Raw genomic sequence first — 12,334 nt, 5'->3', positions numbered from 1 at the left:
TGCATGATGATTGAGTGTAAGCGTCTTCTGAGAGGCTCCTGCCCTTTTGGAGGAACACTGATTCCCCTTGGTAGAGACAAATGAAGATTGTCAACCCCTTTTAAACATCTGTGTCATACAGAGTAAGCCTTCCAGGAAAGAACCTGCTCCCAGAGATGAGTCAAGTGCAGGTGATAATTTTTACCTAAGCTGAGGGATGAATAGGACCACTGAGGGATGAACAGGACCGCTGAAGGAAAAAAAGTTAAGGCTTGGTGCAGTGGCTCACATCTATAACCCCAGTATTTTAGGAGGGCCAAAGCAGGATCACTTGAGCCCAGGAGTTTGAGATCAGCCTGGGCAACATAAGAAGACTCCATCTCTACAAAAAAAGTTAAAATAGGCTGGGTACGGTGGCTCACACCTACATCCTACTACTTTGGGAGGCTGAGGTGGGAGAATCACCTGAAGCCAGGAATTTGAGACCAGTCTAGCCAACATGGTGAAGCTGCATCTCTACTAAAAGTACAAAAATTAACCAGGCATGATGGCACACACCTGTAATCCCAGCTACTTGGGAGACTGAGGCAGAAGAATCACTTGAACCCGGGAATCAAGGGTTGCAGTGAGCCAAGATCATGTCACTGCACTCCAGCCTGAGTAACAGAGTGAGACTCCATCTCAAAAATAAATAAATAAAAATAAAAATTTAGCTGGGCATGGTGACACACATGTGTAGTCCCAACTATTCAAAAAGCTGAGGTAGGAGGAATTCTTGAGCCCAGAATTTCGAGGCTGCAGTGAGTTAGGATTAGAATACTCCAACCTGGGTGGCAGAGGGAGACCTCATCTCTGATAAAGAAATGAATAAATAAATAAATATTAAGGAAAGCTGTGACTCTAGGAAATCGGGTATCTTACCATGAAAGTCACTAGAGACTTTTCCACCCTAAAACTATGTGTTACTCAGGAATAGAGGTTCAGAATCACTTTTTTTTTTTTTTTTTTTTTTTGGACGGAGTCTTGTTCTGTCGCCCAGGCTAGAGTGCAGTGGTGTGATCTTGGTTCACTACAACTTCTGCCTCCCGGGTTCCAGCCATTCTCCTGCCTCAGCCTCCTGAGTAGCTGGGACTACAGGTGCACGCCACCACACCCGGCTAATTTTTGTATTTTCAATAGAGAGGTGGTTTCACCGTGTTGACCAGGCTGTTCTCAAACTCTTGGCCTCAGGTAATCCTCCCACTTTGGCCTCCCAAAGTGCTGGGATTACGGCGTGAGCCACCACACCCAGCCCAGAATCACTTTTAAAAAGATGATTTCAGTAATGAAAGCAGGTAACTCACAACACCGTGGAGCCTGAGTAGCACATGAAGCACCTTTGTATAGTTATCCTTTGTTCGTTTCTCTTACTCTGAATTTATTTTATTTTAATATCACTTCTGCTTTCTTTGGGGATTTAACCTTATTTTTTCCTCGCCTTCCTCCTCCCTCTTTTCTCTCTATCTTCTCTCCCATCACACCTGCTTTTCTTATTCCTTTTCAATAGGCCATTAGTTTTTACATATAAAATATAGTATATAAGATTTTTCCCCTCTTTCTGCTTCCATTTTTTTCTCCTTCCTTGCTTTCTGTGCCAAATATTAGTGTACATGAGTAGAATTTTACTTAAGCTCTAGAAAAATGTTGACCGTTTTACTTACTGATAAAAATGTATGTATTTACTTTCAAACTGTACCTCTAATAGAAAAGACATTAGCAAGTTCTTCCACAGACTTTTGGGAGTTTAGAAGTAGGTAGCATGAACGCATAATGGCTAAAATGCCCTTACAAATGAGAAAGCTTCTGTTTCCGCATGAAGGCAGCTAAGAAAATCATTCAGACACAAGGTTCTTCATCCCTCCAACTCCTAAGAAGTCCAATCTCCACAATAAATAATAGAAGTAAGAGACTAGGGCCAAGTGCAGTGGCTCATGCCTGTAATTCCAGCACTTTGGGAGGCCAAGATAAGAGGATCACTTGAGGTCAGGAGTTCAAGACCAGCCTGGCCAACATAGTGAAACCCCATCTCTACTAAAAATACAAAAATTGGTCGGGCGTGGTGGTGCATGCCTGTAGTTCCAGCTACTCAGGGGGCTGAGGCAGGAGAGTCACTTGAACCCAGGAGGCAGAGGTTGTAATGAGCCGAGATTACACCACTGTACTCTAGCCTGGGTGACAGAGCGAGAGCGAGACCCTGTCAAAAAAAAAAAAAAAAGAAGAAGAAGAAGAAGTAAGAGACTAAGTACAGGAATGCAGGGAATTATTTTAAGAAACTGGGAAGCTAAAACTAATGAGAACTTTCAGTGAAGGAGGGGAAGAAAGGAGGAAGAGACTGAATGATGTGATGTTTCCTATAATTTATAGCAATAAAGCACATTAGAAGGACAGGAATCTCTTATTTCAGGAATTTTAACTATACCAAAATATATAAATAAGAAATGACCACTGAAAGTTACCGCGCCAAATTACTCTATAGAATGTGAAAGACGCATCTTAGAGAAACACATGAACACACAGAAGCATTTGTTGAACATCTGCCATGTGGTCAGGTTGCCTGGAGGAAATAACACAGGCCGGAAACCAGAAAGACTAAGTTCTAAGGTCCTCTGGGTCACACACTGGCCGTGTGGCCCTGATCAAACAAAAGTTTAGACTCAGTTTCTCATTTAAAACGTGGGAATAAGCATGTATCCAAGTATGATTGAGAGGATTGGTGAGGTGATCTAAGTGAAAGTAGCCCGTACGATGTAAAGTATGACTCAAGTGCAAACTGTTATTGATGACACCGTTTCTACTGCATTAAGCAATGTGGTCAAGACACAGACATAAAAGAAGTAGACTTGTGATTGAGCAGCTTATGATTTAGTTGGAAAGACAAAACAAAAATTCATAAGAAAGTCATTACAACGGCAAGCATTTATATAGCAACTTACTGGCAGGCACTTTTATATGTGTTTTATGTATATCAATTTGTTTCATCATTACAATGATAATATAAGTATCATCATATATAGTCTCTATTGTATATATCATAATGACTATTATAATTCCCATTTAACAAGTGAGGAATCTGCAACAAAGTAAAATGAAGTAACTTGCCCAGAGTCACAGGATGTAAGTGACAGAAATGAGATTTGAACTCAGTAGTAGAGAGAGAGAGAAAGAGAAAGAGGAGGAGGAGGAGAACGAGGAAGGGGAGGAGAAGAATAAGGAGAAGAAAAATAAATAGAAAGAGGAAAATACAGTTCTAAATTCTGTGTTCCACATTTTATGTTATTAAAGGAGATATTATTCAGGTAACCAACAACCTAGCGGTGAACACTCACTCTGATGAATATTCTCAGAGAAACAAAGATATATTAAAAATTATTCTCTTCCTTTAAAGAAGTTGGTGAATTATGAAGATACTACAGAGAAAGTGTCAGAGTATGGGAATTTGACACAGGACATTTTACACAAAAGAAGAAATGAAGTTGTTCTCTTTTTTCCTTCTATTCTTTCAAGACTCGTCTGAATCATAAACAGCAATTAGGGTTTCTTTGACTAAGGAGAGAAAACACATTCTAGAAATGGAAGGGGGAGAACAATGTCATAAGTAAATAAATAAACACACAAAAACTTCCTAGATATGATAAGATCATCTCCTGGCACCTGTAGACATTTCTTGTATGTGATGCCAAAAAAAAAAAAAAAAAAACCCTGCTTCTACTTCATCATTCAAAAAAAAATTGCAATCCACCCACAATGTGCATGCCAGCATCCTACAAATATTTACCTGCCACGTGTGCCATTTGGCCTGGAGTTCTGGCAAGGACTACTCCAGCTCCCTCGTCACCCTCAATTCTTACAGTTTGATGATTGCTGACTTCTTAGTCTTAATTTTTGTTGTGACCTATTTATCATTTCCTGTACATCAGTAAGAGACTTGACGTTAAAGTAGAAAGTAGTCTGTCAGCATTAAGTCGCACTGAATAAACTTGAACCAAATCCAGTTCCCAGGAGTGACTAACAGCAGTCTAGCATGATCACACATGAGCCATCTGATCCCCATCACCAAGCCCATGAGTGTGATGCAAACAGAGAAACTCAAACGGGGATTCAAGAAGAGTTTTTTAAAACCAACATCCACCAGAGATAAGATCAGGATGCGGGGGGGAAAGTTAGCATGATTCCCAAATGAGGATTTGGAAAATTTGGAGTGTAGAAAGACATTGTTTGGGAAAGTGAATGCTAAACACGTATCAGCCTCAGACAGAAGACAAAGCCAAGAGTAGAGGGGAAAGGAACTGATTGTGTGTCTGTCTCTGGGGACACACAAGGCCTTCTTTGAGCCAGGCCTTCTTAGATCTGGGCCTTCAGACCCTGACCATTGTCAAGGTGACTAGCCTAGGGGACATTTAGCATACACATCTGCAGGCTTGGGGAAGCCCCTCAGAACATGAGAGGGAACTCACTTGGTGGAATTCTATCCACGCTTCTCCTGTGCAATTCCATCATTCCAAGAAGTCCTGGGAAAATACAAAAACTCTTCTGGTCTTATCTCTCACTTAACATAATAAACATATCTCAAAGTCTTTCCCTAATGGGTCTTCACTTGCCCCTGGAGGAGCTAAAACCATCACTGTTGTTAGGTGGTCATATTCTACATGTCATTCAATGTCTAATTCTCAAAGGCTATTTTTTCAAGGAATTTCCCATAATTCGATGAAACAGTTCTCTACTTTGAACTCCCATCGGGCTTTGTTTTTCATGCCACATAATCACCTGTGTTGTTCTGTCCTTGTCCGTTTAGCACCTTACGGAGGGTGCTCAGAAGTTCAAGGATGTGTGGAAGATGGATCAACCATGGGAAGTCACCGTTGATTACTCCTACCCTCATTTGCCCTATCTGTTTGTCACTAATTCTTTTTATTTCTTTTTTTTTTTATACTTTAAGTTCTAGGGTACATGTGTACAACGTGCAGGTTTGTTACATATATATACATGTGCCATGTTGGTGTGCTGCACCCATTAACTCATCATTTACACTAGGTATATCTCCTAATGCCATCCCTCCCTCTACCCCCTCCCCACAATAGGACCTGGTGTGTGATGCTCCCCTTCCTATGTCCAAGTGATCTCATTGTTCAATTCCCACCTATGAGTGAGAACATGCGGTATTTGGTTTTCTGCTCTTCTCGGGTAAGCTGGTCGGGCCGGAGCGGGGATGGAGGGGAAGAAGGGAGGCCGGGCCCAGATCGTCCAGAGCCTCGGTGGTGGCGGGGCGCGAGCTGGGAAGATGGTTTGTGCCCCCGGGCCCGGCGCGCGAGGTCCCGGGGCCTCTCCGCCAGCGGAGATAGTTTGCTGAAAATGATGGTTTCCAGCTGCATCCATGTCCCTACAAAGGACACAAACTCATCCTTTTTTATGGCTGCATAGTATTCCATGGTGTATATGTGCCACATTTTCTTAATCCAGTCTGTCACTGATGGACATTTGGGTTGATTCCAAGTCTCTGCTATTGTGAGTAGTGCCACAATAAACATACGTGTGCATGTGTCTTTATAGCGGCATGATTTATAATCCTTTGGGTATATCCCCAGTAATGGGATGGCTGGGTCAAATGGTATTTCTAGTTCTAGATCCTTGAGGAATCACCACACTGTTTTCCACAATGGTTGAACTAGTTTACAGTCCCACCAACAGTGTAAAAGTGTTCCTATTTCTCCACATCCTCTCCAGCACCTGTTGTTTCCTGATTTTTTAATGATTGCCATTCTAATTGGTGTGAGATGGTATCTCATTGTGGTTTTGATTTGCATTTCTCTGATGGTGAGTGATGATGAGCATTTTTTTCATGTGTCGGTTGGCTGTATGAATATCTTCTTTTGAGAAGTGTCTATTCATATCCTTTGCCCACTTTTTGATGGGGTTGTTTGTTTTTTTCTTGTAAATTTGATTGAGTTCTTTATAGATTCTGGATATTAGCCCTTTGTCAGATGAGTAGATTGCAAAAATTTTCTCCCATTCTGTAGGTTGCCTGTTCACTCTGATGGTAGTTTCTTTTGCTGTGCAGAAGCTCTTTAGTTTAATTAGATCCCATTTGTCAATTTTGGATTTTGTTGCCGTTGCTTTTGGTATTTTAGACATGAAGTCCTTGCCCATGCCTACGTCCTGAATGGTATTCCCTAGGTTTTCTTCTAATGTCACTAATTCTTTTTACACTTTGCCTCCAACTCATTTCCTTGTCTCCCACCTTGGCTGTCCTGGTGTCAGGTCTCAGAGCTCAAAGTCTGTATTAATATAGTAGTTTTCCGAAGCTGTGTCCTCGCCCCAGCCACAGAATCAAAGAATAGTAGGATGATAACATCCCAAATTTGTTCTCCATTGTTCTAATTGGTTGGTCCCCAGGAGAGAAAAAGAGGTTGACAGACCAGTCCAACTTCCCCAGGGGGCTGTTTTTGACACAGGCAAGATCCTTTTATAGGAACTAGACCCGAGGAGAAGAAGTAAATAGGGAAAAAGAGTAATGATGGGAAAATTACATAAACAGAGTGAGGTGATGAGATTTTTGGCTGGGGTGGGGGGGTGGGGAGTGGTGGGCAGTAACCATGAGTTTGAAATTTTAAAGAAAGGTAAAATGTCTACAGGGAATAGTTTGAAATTTTTTGCTAAATGATACTCTGTGGAAAAAACTTGTAGAGGATTTCTTACCTCTACCAGAAATCCTACAGTAAGTTGAAGTTTATTTTTGAGAACTTTGTGCTTAGACTACTGGATTGCTCGATGTCATGTTGAACAAGACTAAATTATACCAGGCTTGGTGGCTCACACTTGTAATCCCTCACCTTTGGAAGGCTGAGGTGGGAGGATTGCTTGAGGCCAGGAGTTCAAGACCAGCCTGGGCAACATAGTAAGACCCCCCAACTCTACAGAAAATGTATAAATAATTTTTTTTTTAAACTAGATCACAGAATATCTCAGCCTTATTCTGGCTACAATAGAACCTCAAGATCATAGAATCATAAAATATAAAAAGGAAGTTATCTCCTTAAATATATCAGAAAACTGCAGTCCACAAAACTTAAGTGACCTATGCAAAGGTATATCATTAATCACTGGCAGAGTCTAGCAACTCAGAAATTACCCTGCCCAAGCAATTATTCTTGCTGCTGTAATATCCAAAGAATCCCGTAAAATGCAGACCGTGCCTATTATTTCCATTCTTAACCCATTACCTATCAAAAGAAATTCTAACATCTTAAGCAGGAAGTCACATAGGAAGACACACAAAAATATTAAATGAGTAAAATTTACCCCAAAACGGACAGAGCTTAATAGCTTTTTGATATTTATAATTTGGCATTAATTTCTTCATAGATCTGTCACTTTCTCCCAAAATGTACCTTCTACTGAAATTAAATAAGCGTCGTTTGTCATAATAAAACCTATTTATTATTGAAAGTTCTCTCTATAACACATTATTTATGTTCTCATCATTATTTCTGTACTTATCATTCTTTGGATACCTATTTCTATACCTATTTTAGAGATAAGAGACTGGGAAAATTGAATAACCTGCCTGAGGTCACCCGACTTATAATGTCAGAGCTGAGATTTGAAACCAGATAAATCCAGACACACATTCCACACTGCTTCTGTTCCATCACCTGCTTCTTCTATACTGGCCATAAAAGGAGAAAGTTGACAGCTCCCCAGGAATCACTGGATTCCAAACCTGGGTAAGCACCCTTGCCCAGGTTCACGTGGCTAGACTCTAGTGGAATCAGAAATTCAACACTGAACTACCTTCTTCCAAAACCCAAGCTGCTTCTGCTGTGTTTTCCTTTGACTTCCAGTCTTGTGACCTTGCTTCTGTCTGTTGCACTATAACTTTTCCAAGACTTCCATGGCATTGCTAGAGGTAACTCTGTCTTCCATGAAGCATTTCCTTATACTCCTTGCTTCATAATTACTTATCACTTATAGCAGTTTGCTACAATGCTTCAAACTGAAGGATTGTTAACTTTAAATTGTTTGGATCCCTAGGCATTGCCATGGCTGGTCTCTAAGATGTTTACCCAGCCCCAGAGATTGTGTTTGGCTCTGTATGTATAGGTATATTTTTCTTGAGAAGTAGGCCATAGTTTTAATCCAAGTCCTCCAGGAGTCCACAACTCCAAAAAGTTGAAGAATGGCTACCTCAGAGCACTTCCGGAAATCCTTAGATTTGCTCTAAAAACAAACAAACAAAATACAAACAAACAGTGTTTCTTCTTTTCAATTTATTTCCCTGAGTCTACTATGCAAAGGAATTTCAACAGTCCAGGGTCTTTTTGGTAACAAAAGGGGCCTCCAAATTTCCCTCAGTGCTTTCCTATGGTCAGAATTCCAGGATCCTGGTTATTTGAGCACCACAGCTAATTTCCCAGCTGTGGCACTTCCCCACTTCTTTCCTTTATCCTTGTTCAGACAATCATGCTGCGCTTTTCCTACACTACTTGATTACTCCTCCTTTGAAAGTCTGACTGATAAACTGTTCCCAGGCCCTTTATCTCAAGCCTTTCATTCTCTGCCTGACTGAGCAGGTAGTTTCCTGATACTGGGCCCAGAGCCTATCAGTTCTCTTTTGAAAAAAAATTCCCAAAAGGAAAACCAAACCTATTGAGAAATATGAAAAATGTAGAACCATTTTATTCCTGTCATCTATGTTTATCAATTCAGGGCTTCAAGTTAGAAATGCAAAATGATTCGGGGAAATGGGAGTGAAATGTTTGAATCCACAGTCAGATTTCAGTGCTGTAAGTGAACTCATCCAGTTCAACAAACAAGTTGACCAAACACCCACGAATTTCATCAAAGGCTTAGTTTTAAGAGGGTTTTTTCCTCCAAATCATTCTCTATCACCAACTCCAAGACATACACACATTCTTTTCTTACTTGAGTCCATTATTTTTCTTTTTTTTTTTTTTAACGCTCCCCCTTCCCCAGGTCCCCACCCTCCGACAGGCCCCGGTGTGTGATGTTCCCCATCCTCTGTCCAAGTGTTCTCACTGTTCAATTCCCACTGATAAGTGAGAACATGTAGTGTTTGGTTTTCTGTCCTTGTGATAGTTTGCTGAGAATGATGCTTTCCAGCTTCATCCATGTCCCTGCAAAGGACATGAACTCATCCTTTTTATGGCTGCATAGTATTCCATGGTATATATGTGCCACGTTTTCTTAATCCAGTCTATCATTGATGGACATTTGGGTTGATTCCAAGTCTTTGCTTTTTTCTATATATTTTTTTCTAATTATATATACCAAAGCTTCTTAGCCACAAACACAGGAACATGTCAACTCACCTTGCATGGCAGCAATTTTCCCGATTTTGGGCCTAAACTGGATCATGCAAATCATATATACAGACTTAGCTGTGTAGCACCCAATCTAAAAATATGTATAGTTACACAAAAGAAAGAAGTAAATAAAAACCAAAGTCATGGTCACATCTAACCAGCACAAAACTAAAGATCTGCCAACTGGCTTCGTGCTGCAAGGTTTAGTAACTGACTAGATCCTGGGCTCAGCAGTAGGACCTAGCCCCTCACTAAAGTGTTAAATCTGCAAAGACAGCTCTAGGCAGCAGGCTGGCAGTAGCTTCTGCCCATGATGAGGGTCAGCAGCCCTGCAAAGGCAAGGCAGAGACCCTTTGTTCAGCAACTTCCTACCCTCATTTTCTTTCCAATAGGAAACAAAGGTCCCATCAACTCTGCCAAACCTCTCCGCTTCCCAACTTCAGCTTTACCAGAAGCGATAAAAAGGAGAAATTGCTTTTACTCCTTGGACACAATCGTGGAGTTCATGTTCGGGAAAAAGTGGACATAGTGAGACCACACTTCTCCCTAGGTATCGAGGGTTATCTCTCACTGGTGTTATATGGATCTGGGAAAGTGAAATAGGGGACATAAGATGAGATAACGGCAAAGGTCTCGATGCTGGGATTAAAGTTGAGTGGACAGGCCGGGTGCAGTGGCTCACGTCTGTAATCCCAGCACTTTGGGAGGCTGAGATGGGTGGCTCGCTTGAAGTCAAAAGTTCAAGACTAGCCTGGCCAACAGAGTGAAACCCCATCTCTACTAAAAATACAAAAATTAGCCGGATGTGGCAGCGGGCACCTGTAATCCCAGCTACTGGGGAAGCTGAGGTAGGAAAATCGCTTGAACATCGGAGGTTGCCGTGAGCTGAGATCATACCACTGCACTCCAGCCTGGGCAACAGGGAGAGACTCTGTCTCAAAAAAAAAAGAAAAAAAAAAAATTTGAGTGGACAAGGAGGATATTCTAGTAAGACGGGCAGGGATCTTCAAGAAAGCGCTTGGTTATTCTGAGTGGGTGGGAGGAGAATTGCTACATGGTTTGAGAAGCAGAACTGTACTTGATATCCACTTAGTTTTTCTTTCCTTTCGGTGAGAGAATTTCTTCAAAAGTGCAATGAAGTTTCACTTCTCAGCTAGCACAGTGACCACCTCTTCCACGCTGTTTGAAGTTCTGGCTGTCTTGTGGGGTCCATTGTTACCACAGTAGAGCCCAACCAAAGTGGACATTGCTCCCAACTCCTGGTATGACCAGCAACCCCACATAAATGGTTTTTCCCATTTCTTCACTTTGAAACCTCAGTCAATAGCTCAAGATCCTTACTCTCTAGAAGGAAGAAGAAAGGGAACTTCCTTTTTTAAACAACATTTACATAACACAAACATGCCTTTTATTCCAGACCTTTTTATAAGTGATTTTCAAATATTAACTCATAACGTAAAAAAATCCCATGCTAGGGACTTTTGAATCTATTATTTACTCCTGTGTCTCTCAGAATGATATTTGGAAACTACTCATACCAGAATCACATGAGTCTTATGAACAGTGAAGGTGTCTAAACCTTCTAAATCAATCCATGTAACAACTAGGAGAGGTAAATGTATTCACACCCACTTTTCTTTACAGATGAAGAAACTGAAACTCAGAAAAATTTACGTCCCACCATAGGCCACATAGCTAGTAAGTCCCAGAGCCCAGATGGAAACGTGGGTCTGCCTGGCACTAGAGTTCATGCTCCGTCAGCAGCAACATGGTACAGAATGAAATAATGTAGGAGAGGCTGGGCACGGTGGCTCACGCCTGTAATCCTGCACTTTGGGAGGCCGAGGCAGGTAGATCACGTGAGGTCTGGAGTTCGAGACCAGCCTGACCAACATGGTGAAACCCCCTCTCTACTAAAAATACAAAAATTAGCCAGGCATGGTGGCACGTGCCTATAATCCCAGCTACTCAGGAGGTTGAGGCAGGAGAATCACTTGAACCCAGGAGGTGGAGGTTGTGGTGAGCCGAGACTGCACCATTGCACTCCAGCCTGGGCAACAAGAGCAAAGCTCTGTCTCAAAAACTAAAATAAAATAAAGAAACAATGCGGGAGGATGAACACATTGATGCTGCCTGCTACAACTTCAGCAGCCGAGCCTTGGACATCTACCTTGTGCAATACACTCCTGAGTGGCACTGCTGTGTCTCACACACAGCACCTTGACCTCAGTAGACGACCATGGGACAAGGAAGACTGGGGACTGAGTAAGACCTAAGGTGAGAGAGGAATGGAGTGGACAACAGCTACAGAAGGTGGGAGCTGTACGAGTTCAGCTGTGGATCATCCAGGCAGAAGAACAGGATGTCAGGATGCTCAAGATTTAAGAAACTGGAGTGTCCCCAGAGATGACAAGCAATCTATGAAGAGACCTGTTCAACAAAGTGGGTAGGGATGCAGCGAACAGCAGAGAAATGAACAGAAAATAGCAGACCCCATCACTGTGCCCAGTTTTCAGGACAGACTGCGGTCCCTGGGGTGAGAGCAAAGTGGTTTGAGAATAAGGCAAGGCCGTCTCCGGAACTGAGACCTGGCCTTGGCCCCAGCAACAGGGCAGAAGCCCAGAAATCACAGCTGGATGCATGGTCAGGTTGGACCAGTGGCGAGGGGGCAAAGTCCTAACATATTGTCTGGAAGGAGGCATTTTCCACTCTTCCGTGGACCACCATGGTCACTAGAGAGGGTAAAGGGAATCTTGGGTGGCCCTAGGCTTAGCAAAGCTCACCAAATGCTTTGATATTTTTGCTGAAGCATTTGTATACTCAGATTAATTTCGATATCTCCGAAAAGGGGCCATAAGTCATTTCCCAAACATATTTGATCACAGTGTTATTGGCGGAGAATACTCATGTGTCTGCAGCAACCTCAATTCTCGCCTCCTCAGAAGGAAGAGTTCTACGAAGGGCCATAAGACTGAAGGAGAGATTGAGGCAAGTTT

This window comes from Chlorocebus sabaeus, chromosome 10 (genome assembly GCF_047675955.1).
Source record: "Chlorocebus sabaeus isolate Y175 chromosome 10, mChlSab1.0.hap1, whole genome shotgun sequence".
Lineage (NCBI taxonomy): Eukaryota > Metazoa > Chordata > Mammalia > Primates > Cercopithecidae > Chlorocebus > Chlorocebus sabaeus.
Note: the sequence above shows the minus strand (reverse complement) of the source record.